At 44.4% G+C, this 10,384-nt stretch overlaps 1 protein-coding gene across 1 annotated transcript in view; it reads left to right on the forward strand.

Moving 5' to 3' along the window:
• TMEM114 (transmembrane protein 114) overlaps positions 1-10,384 on the forward strand; it is a 304,617-nt gene that overhangs the window by 30,327 nt on the left and 263,906 nt on the right. The gene's annotated exons all lie outside the window — the stretch shown is intronic.

A 10,384-nucleotide genomic window follows, 5' to 3' on the forward strand; every position in this document is an offset into this window, starting at 1 on the left:
TTCGCCTTTGCGCGAGAGCAGGGGGGGACAGGGGTGCTTTTTTTTTTTTTTTTTTTCTTTATTATTTTTTTGATTTTCTATCTTATTTTTAAACTGTTCCTTTTATTTATTTATTTTTTTTAATCATTTTTATTGTTATCTCAGGGAATGTAAATATCCCCTATGATAGCAATAGGTAGTGACAGGTACTCTTTTGTGAAAAAATTGGGGTCTATTAGACCCTAGATCTCTCCACTGCCCTCAAAGCATCTGACCACACTAAGATCGGTGTAATAAAATGCTTTTCCAATTTCCCAATGGCGCTGTTTACATCTGGCGAAATCTAAGTCATGAAATGCTCGTAGCTTCTGGTTTCTTAGGCCATAGAGATGTTTGGAGCCATTCTGGTCTCTGATCAGCTCTATGGTCAGCTGGCTGAATCACCGGCTGCATTCTCAGGTTCCCTGTTGGGACAGGAGAGCCAGAGAAAAACATGGAAGACGGTGGGGGGGCATTCCCTCCCACTGCTTGTAAAAGCAGTCTAGAGGCTAATTAGCCGCTAGGATTGCTTTTTACATGAAAGCCGACCGCTGGCTGAAAAGAATGATACCTAAACCTGCAGGCATCATTCTGGTATAACCACTCAAAGTCCAGCAACATACCAGTACGTTGCTGGTCCTTGTTGGGCATATATTGTAAACTTTTTTTTCATGCAGCCTGTGGGCTGAACGAAAAAAAGATATTGATCGGTGGGTATGCCCACCATTAGAATACCTCCCTTCATCCACCCACTTCTAATGATGGGCATACATGCACCGTATATATATGCCGAAGCATGGGGGCATCCTCCCGCAAAAGTTAGGAGCAAATCGCTCCTCCGCCCACTGCTGCCCCCACGCTTCGGCATATATGCTGAAGTATGTAACTGTGGTGGTGAAATCACTTCCGACAGCGCTGGAGTCACGGCTTTATGTATCGTGGGAGCAAACGCTGTTGCTGTCAAGATAAATAAATCCGCCCTGCAACTGAATGGCGTACCTGCTAAGCAAATGATGGTTAACAAAAAAACAAAGTAACATTACAGTATAACAGTAATACTTACCATACCTGCAAAGCAAATACAAAAAAAATAGTAAAAAATAAAACATTTAACGCAACCTGTGCTTACCTAAAATATATATATGCCGAAGCATGGGGGCATCCTCCCGCAAAAGGCAGGAGCAAATTGCCCCCACGCTTTGGCATATATGCTGAAGTATGTAACTGTGGTGGTGAAATCACCTCCGACAGCGTTGGAGTCACGGCTTTATGTATCGTGGGAGCAAACGCTGTTGCTGTCAAGATAAATAAATCCGCTCTGCAGCTGAATGGCGTACCCTGAAAACAAAAAAGTGGTTAACAATAAAAAAACAAAGTATAAAAAAATTGCATACCTATAAAGCAAACATGATAAAAACATAACAATAAAACATTGCAGTATAGAATGCAGAACAATAGAGAGAGAATAGAGAGAGAACAATAAAACAACAACTATTTTTGTTTTTTTTATTTTATGTTTTTTTTGTATTTGTATTTTTTTTTTTTTTTTTTTTACACTTTTTTTAGTAACTTTAACTTTTTTAACTGGTACCAGGTTTGGGTCTCTCAAAATGCGATGGCATCTTGGGAGACCCTGTGAAAGTGTGTCCTAGTCTGTGATGTGCTGTACCCTACGCTAATACTCAACTAGTGTATGGTAGCGTTCAAAACATTCACCAATGCATAGACCAGGATTGTCAGGACAGGAGGGACAACAATACCGGGTGTCACGCCTAAATCCGCGCTTGCTGCAGACACAACATCTTTTTTGGGGGGCTCCTTGGGTAGGGGTACTCTGGAGGACATAAGGAAAATGCCTCTCATGCAGCCAGCTTACTGCATTTGGTTGGGGAAGGTGAGGTGGAACACCGTCTGGAAACAGAAGGGCTCTGATGATCTCTTCCTGGAATTTAAGGAAGGATCCAGTCTGTCCTGAAGCTCTGTATAGCACATGAGCATTCAGCAAAGCCAATTGAAATAAATAAACAGACACTTTTTTGTACCAGCGTCTGGCCTTACGGGCAACTAGGTACGGCGCCAACAACTGGTCGTTGAGGTCCACCCCTCCCATATTTTGGTTATATTCGTGGACACAGAGGGGTTTCTCCACAACACCAGTCGCCGTAGTAATTCGGGTCGTCGTGTCTGCATGAAGGGAGGTAAGAACGAAAACATTCTTATTGTCCCTCCACTTCATAGCGAGCAAATTATTACACTGCAAGCAGGCTCTCTCCCCCAGCCTAAGACGGGAATCTACAAGCCGCTGGGGAAAGCCCTGGCGATTAGGTCGCACGGTGCCACATGCTCCAATCTGTTGATCAAAAAGGTGACTAAAAAGTGGCACGCTTGTGTAATAATTGTCCACGTACAAGTGGTACCCCTTTCCGAATAAGGGTGACACCAAGTCCCACACTATCTTGCCAGCGCTTCCTATGTAGTTAGGGCAGTTTGTCGGCTCTACGTGACTATCTTTGCCCTCGTAAACCATAAATCTACATGTATAGCCTTTGGCCCTGTCACAGAGCTTATACATCTTGACCCCGTATCTGGCACGTTTGCTGGGAAGGTAATGTTTGAATGACAAGCGGCCAGAAAATTTAATCAGGGACTCATCAACGCAGACAACTTGATGGGGAGTAAACAAGTCTGCAAAACGCTGGTTGAAGTGGTTTACGAGGGGCCGAATTTTGTAGAGCCGATCGTATCCAGGGTCTCCACGAGGATGACAGAGTTCATTGTCGTTGAAGTGCATGAACCGCAAAATCTGCTCGTATCGTGCCCTGGTCATGGAGGCAGAGAACACGGGCATATGGTGAATTGGGTCAGTGGACCAATATGACCGCAACTTACTCTTTTTAGTTATGCCCATGAGGAGGGAAAGGCCCAGAAAGGTCTTAAATTCGGAAACCATAATTGGTCTCCAATCTCTGGCAAGGGAGGACTGGGGAATAGTGGCGATGTGTTGACCAGCGTACAAATTGCTTTGGTCCACAATAGATCTATAGAGATCTTTGGTGAAAAACAGCGAATAAAAATCCAGTGGCGTAAAGTCAACTGTTTCCACCTGAATTCCGGGTTGGCCAGTGAAAGGGGGAAGTACGGGTGCTGCAGAAGTGGTGGGTTCCCAATTCGGATTGGCGAATGTAGCAGGAAGGGCACTATGGGCACGACGGGCCTGTGTTCATCTTCTTGGTGGCAGCGGGACAATACTTGTACTTGCCACCTCGCCAGCTTAAACTGCACTTATGGGACTCGCCACGTCAACAAGTGTTACTGCAGTGCTGGATGTACGACCAGGGTGTACTAGGCCGCTGGTGCTTGCCAGTTCACCAGAAGGAATAGCGGCACTAGTACTTCTCTGCTCCATACAAGAGCCCTGCGGTTCTTGCACTTCAAGGACAGAAGAAGTTTGGGGTCTGGTACGCCTGACCTTAGCAGGGACCACAACTGTTTCTACCTGAATTCCGGGTTGGCCAGTGAAAGGGGGAAGTACGGGTGCTGCAGAAGTGGTGGGTTCCCAATTCGGATTGGCGAATGCAGCAGGAAGGGCACTATGGGCACGACGGGCCTGTGTTCGTCTTCTTGGTGGCAGCGGGACACTACTTGTACTTGCCACCTCGCCAGCTTGAACTGCACTTATGGGACTCGCCACGTCACCAAGTGTTACTGCAGTGCTGGATGTACGACCAGGGTGTACTAGGCCGCTGGTGCTTGCCAGTTCACCAGAAGGAATAGCGGCACTAGTACTTCTCTGCTCCATACGAGAGCCCTGCGGTTCTTGCACTTCAAGGACAGAAGAAGTTTGGGGTCTGGTACGCCTGACCTTAGCAGGGACCACAACTCCGTCGTCAGAGTTATACGTCATGGAGCCGCTGTCCTCTACAGGATCGTATTCTGAGCCTGAATCTGACAGATGAGTGACTTCCTCTTCACTATCTGTCATGCTCAGAAACGTGTAGGCCTCTTCACTAGTGTACCTTCGATTTGCCATTTTGGGCTCTAAATTTAGGGGTACACTAGTGAGACTCACAGGCAAAAAACTCCTGACTGTTAGTGACTGATTCAAAACGCTACCAAAAAACTGTTAGTGATTGCAGGGATCAGGCCTGACTCTGCGAATGCTGCAGTTATGTGTGCTTAGTGTTTTGTAAGTGTCAGTGATCGATCGATACTGCACTTGGGTGGGCTGGGCTGGGCCGAGGAGCAAAACGCAGGTGCTAGCAGGTATCTGAGCTGATCCCGCTAACACTGCGTTTATGGGAACCCTAAACTGCTGGGGAGTATAGATCTGATCGGATCAGATATCGATCCGTTCAGATACTATAGCACTAAGGGAGGTGTATGCTGCGTGCGTGGGTTTTAGCGGTACTGGCGCTAACCTGACGCTGCCTGGGGCGACGCAGACCTTATCTGGTCCTAAAAACGTAACTTATATCACCGCCGGGCAATTAGGGGGTTAAACCTTTATAAGGTAATAAACGGCGGGTGCCCTAAAACTATAATAAACTATAAAAAACTATAAAAAACAAACTAACTAACCAGCGTCACCCGTAACACTTATACGGTGATCGATGGTGAAAGGGTTAACTAGGGGGCAATCAGGGGGTTAAAACCTTTAGTAGGTAGTATATGGGGGTCCCTGTCGCTATAAAACACTGACAGCGAACCTATATACTTACCTCCCTAACTAGCGTCACCTGTGTCACTAATACAGCGATCAGAAAAACGATCGCATAGCGACACTGGCGACGGGGGGTGATCAAGGGGTTAACTTTTATTAGGGGGGGTTAGGGGGGTAACCTGGACCTAAAGGGGGGTACCCCAGACCTAAAGGGGGCTAACCTAACTGCCCTAACACTTATAACTGTCACAAACTGACACCAATGCAAAAAAAAAACTGCTATTGGTGTCAGTGTGGCAGGGGGTACAGGGGGGTGATCGGGGGTGATCGAGGGTGAAAAGTGTGCCTGGTGTGTTCTACTGACAGTGTAGTGTTGGTGCACTTACTTGGATGTCTTCTCTCCTCGGCGCCGGATCAAAAAGACCGGCTCGAGGAGGGATGACATCACTTCCTGTGCCTCTGTTTACATTACAGAGACACAGGAAGGATTTTCATTCGCCGGGAGCGATCGGGAGGGGGTGGCCAACAATGGATGGCCTCCCCCTCACCTCTCATCACCCGCGAACTCGAGCCGACCGCCTCTGGCACCGGGGGGGGGTCCGATCGGACCCCCCCACCCACGGGCGGCAGATCACGTATGGGTACGTGATTCTGCCTGCCCGTGCCATTCTGCTGACGTATATCAGCGTGAGGCGGTCGGCAAGTGGTTAAGTACATAAATAGTAAGAAAGGGAGGTCAAATCATATTGGTCCCATAAAGAATGATGAAGGGAATCTGGTTACTAAGGATGGAGAGATGGCAAAGGTATTGAACTTATTTTTCTCCTCAGTCTTCACGAGGGAATCGGGAGACTTCAGTAAGCAAAACTGCAATGTTTATCCTCATGACACATCACAGGAAAGACCCTCATGGCTAACAGAGGACAGAATAAGAAATATACTTGAACATTAATAAATCACCGGGGCTAGATGGCTTGCACCAGAGGGTCCTTAAGGAACTCGGTCAAGTAATTGCCAGACCATTGTTCCTAATTTTTATGAACAGTCTACTGACTGGAATGGTACCAGCTGATTGGAGAAAAGTCAATGTAGCACTAATATTTAAAAGAGGGACAAAATACATCCCTGGCAATTACAGACCAGTTAGCCTAACATCAATTGTATACAAGCTCTTGGAAGGGTTATGACAAGGGACTATATATACAACATTTTAGTAATGACAACGGTATCAGCATTAATCAGCATGGATTCATGAAGAATCGTTCTTGCCAAACCAATCTATTAACCTTCTATGAGGAGGTGAGCTGCCATCTAGATAAAGGAAGGTCCATAGACGTGGTGTATCTGGATTTTGCAAAAGCATTTGATACAGTTCCCCATAAACGTTTATTGTACAAGGTAAAGTCAGTTGGCATGGACCGTAGGGCGAGTACATGGATTGAAAACTGGCTACAGGGGCGAGTTCAGAGGGTAATGATAAATGGGGAGTACTCAGAATGGGCAGGGGTGGAAAGTGGAGTCCCCCAGGGTTCTGTCCTGGGGCCAATCCTATTTAATTTATTCATAAATTACCTGGAGGATGGGATAAGCAGTTCAATCTCTGCCTTGCAAGAAGATCTAAACAAATTAATGGGGTGAGCAACTACATGGCAAATGAGGTTTAATGTGGAAAAATGTAAAATAATGCATTTGGGTGGCAAAAATAGGAATGCAATCTACTCACTGGGGGGAGAACCTCTGGGGGAATCTAGGATGGAAAAGGACCAGTTGGTCCTAGTAGATGACAGGCTCAGCAATAGCATGCAATTCCAAGCTGCTGCAAGCAAAGAAAACAGAATATTGGCATGCATTAAAAAAGGGATTAACTCCAGAGATAAAATGATAATTCTCCCACTCTACAAGACTCTGGTCAGGCCGCACCTGGAGTATGCTGTCCAGTTCTGGGCACCAGTCCTCAGGAAGGATGTGCTGGAACTGGGGAGAGTCCAGAGAAGGGCAACAAAACTAATAAATGGTCTGGAGGACATTAGTTATGAGGAAAGGTTATGAGCACTGAACTTGTTCTCTCTGGAGAAGAGACGCTTGAAAGGGGATATGATTTCAATGTACACCATGTTACCATACTGGTAACCCCACAATAGGGATAAAACTTTTCCACATAAGGGAATTTAATAAGACACGTGGCCATTCACTAAAATTAGAAGAAAATTGGTTTAACCTTAAACTGCGTAGAGGGTTCTTTACTGTAAGAGCGGTAAGAATGTGGAATTCCCTTCCACAGGCAGTGGTTTCAGTGGGGAGCATCGATAATTTAAAAAAAACTATTAGATAAGCATCTGAATGACCATAGCATACAGGGATATACAATGTAGTATTGACATAAAAGCACACACATAGGTTGGACTAAATGGACTTGTGTCTTTTTTCAACCTCGCCAACTATGTAACTAAGCAAATGTGATAAAACATAGTAACAATAAAACATTGCAGTTAAGCATAAAATACAGTAAAACAGAGCAGGACAATAGAGAGAGAACAATAGAGAGAATAGAGTGGGGCGGGGCACGGCAGTGAGAGAGGACGTGTGATGTGAGAGGTCAGGTCGAGATGGTGCTCCTCAGCTAAACTCTCCCCTTCAATTTCTACTATCCTGTGATCGGAAAACCTGAAACTACGTGAGTCGTGACAGCAGCGCACAAACTTCTCTAACGCTGTGTGATCTCCGGCATTGTTCCTGGCACTGCTCCTGGCTCTGAAGCATTGAGTGCTGGTGGATCTCCAGTGGTTCCACTCTTCCTTTGCCGCCAGTGTGTTAGTTGGCTTGTTGTTGCTTTACCTTGCCCGTGACAGTGATAGCTGTCTCAGCTTACTCTGCCTTCCCCCTCTCTGGTTGTGATGGAGCTGTGATTCCTGGGGGAGATGTATGACAATTGGCTGGAGTGGCAGCTTCTTAGCAATCTCCTCAGCGGTATCTTTATATCTACATGATATCCACGACTCTTTGCGCATCTTCCTGGTATTTATGAAACGACTTCATAGTAGTTACTTAAGTGATTCTAAGTGATTGAGTAACCCCCCGTGAATATACCTCGGCCACTGTGATATACCTTTAAGGATATTTAAGGATTGCTGACACTCCAGGATAAATTCTATGGCAATTTGACTATTTTGTTCTACATTTAAAAATGTAATTAATTATTTGCTCGCTACATACGTTGCTTCTTATCAGTCATCAGCTGCTTGCCATAGAAGGAAAATAAAAATAAAAAATATCAGCCCCCACTATCATCGTTATTACCACTTACTACTGCTGTCATCATTAATACTATTCATTACTGCTTATTACAGTTGCTTGCTATATAAAGGGGGAAAAGGGAAAAAGGGAAAGCACTCATTGACCATTTGTTTTATCTGCTATTTCCTATATTTCCTATATTGGCTGATTTGCTATATCTGTTGCCTGTTATATTAGCTATTAGCTATCTACCCTATCCCTAAATTGCTAAATCTGATGACTGCTATATGAGCTGCTTGTCAGTTATAAGCGCTGCTTAATTTCTTATTATTAAAGCGATCCACCTGGCCTGCTTCTGGACTGCTCTCAGTTTCTAAATCTGATTATAGCTATATTATAACCTGATTGCTGAGTGGGTATTTATTACCAGCCTTTATTCTAACTGGCATCAAGTGTAAGGATGACACGGAGGACCAAAAAGGATCTGGGGAATGTGGATGATGCTGGGGACAAGTCTGTATCTGAAAATACCATCCAGAATAGCATAGAAAAGAAAACACAGAGCACTGTGAAGTCTCAGGACATTGTCACTCGGCTCCAGAAATTTGCACATGCACCAGAGACAGGTAAAGAAGAAACCTTATTTATAGCATCTACTTCATCGCAGGGACCAGTCACAGAGGGAACACCTGATGGTACAGATAAATCCCAAGGTAAGGGTAATAACTCGACATCAACATCTAGACTAGGGATATGCAATTAGCGGACCTCCAGCTGTTGCAAAACTACAAGTCCCATTATGCCTCTGCCTCTGGGTGTCATGCTTGTGGCTGTCAGAGTCTTGCTATGCCTCATTGGAATTGTAGTTCTGCAAAAATTTGGTGGTCCGCTAATTGCATATCCCTGATCTAGACCAAATAGTAAGCAATAGAACTCCAGAGAATACCTTGTATGACAATTCTGCCAAATCCATAAATACATCAAATGCCTCAGAAACAGAGCATGTAATTACACTCACATGTAGTAATGGCTTTCAAAATATCTGTAACAGCTCTGTGAATATTCTCTCCCAATACCTGGAAGGAATAAGGGAAGACCTAACCTCAATTAAACAAGATATGCAAATATTTAAAGAGAGAATGAAATCTGCTGAGGAGAGAATAAGCACAGTTGAAGATTCCTTAAATACAGCTCTGAACTCCAATAAAGAGGTTATGCAACAACTATCCACATTGGAAGATATTGAGAACCGTATCCGTCAGAATAATATTAGAATAGTAGGCCTCCCCGAATGGGTAGATGGAAATACTCCTACTGAATTTATAGAAAAATGGCTTATATCTATGATGGGCTCAGAACATTTCTTCTCTTTTTTTCAGTGGAAAGAGCTCATAGAGTGCCTACCAGAGTATCTGCGGGGAGTGTACCTAGGGCTTTGATCTTGAAAATGATGAATTATAAAGATAGGGATATTATCCTGCAGAGAGCTAGACAACTTTCAGATATAAGGATGAATGGCTCAAAAATAATCTTTTTTCCTAATTTCTCAGCAGCCGTGCAGCGCCAATGGGCAGGATTTAATGAAGTGAAGCAGCAACTGAGGCAGATGGACTTATCCTACTCTATATGTTTTCTAGCTAAACTTAGAGTAATAGCACAGGGCTCCACACATTATTTTGCATCCCCAGAACTGGTGACTCAGTGGCTGGACAATTATAAACGGTCATATTAGCTCCCCGAGAGGAGGGAGGGAGGAGGAAATAGAGAAGAAAATGGAAAGAATTTCTCCTTTTCATTTTTTTCTTTCCCTTTTTGTGACTTTTTTTCTCTCTTTTTTTGGGGGGCGGAGTAAGTTTGGATATTAGGGGGGGGAGAAGGGCTGAGAGAGTACTATTTTTTCCTTTAGCCCTCTCGATCAGATAGCCCCCATGTTTTTGTTTTGTTATGTTGATTATGTTATTGTGTGTATGCATTTTTTGTATATGATTTTGTTTTGTTATGTCAATTATGTTCATGTTTGTGTATGTCTGTCTTGTATGTTGGTTCATGCGCACCTCTTGGAATATACTCTTGTTTCGTCCTCTTCCACCCCTGCTGTCCGCGCCTCTGCCCTTTCCCCATGGGAGGAACCCATGGGGGATTGGGTGATGGGGAAGGCTGACCGCGGGGAAAGGGAAGTAGGGTGACATGGGTTGGATTGAAAAATGCCACATTTGCTGTATTTGGTTTGATCATTTTGGTTCGGTAATTTGAGATTGATCTGACATGGCTCCTTTAAATGAAGTATTCATTTCATGGAATGTAAGGGGTCTTGGTAGCCCTTCTAAGCAGCAAGCAGTGTTTACCTCACTAGGGAGATTTACACCCTCGATAATATGCCTCCAGGAAACAAATTTAAACTCTGAGACGTTACATTACTTAAAATGAAACCAGTTCAATACTCAGTTTCATTCTACATATACAACATATTCC

This window comes from Aquarana catesbeiana, linkage group LG06 (assembly GCF_042186555.1).
Source record: "Aquarana catesbeiana isolate 2022-GZ linkage group LG06, ASM4218655v1, whole genome shotgun sequence".
Taxonomy (NCBI): domain Eukaryota; kingdom Metazoa; phylum Chordata; class Amphibia; order Anura; family Ranidae; genus Aquarana; species Aquarana catesbeiana.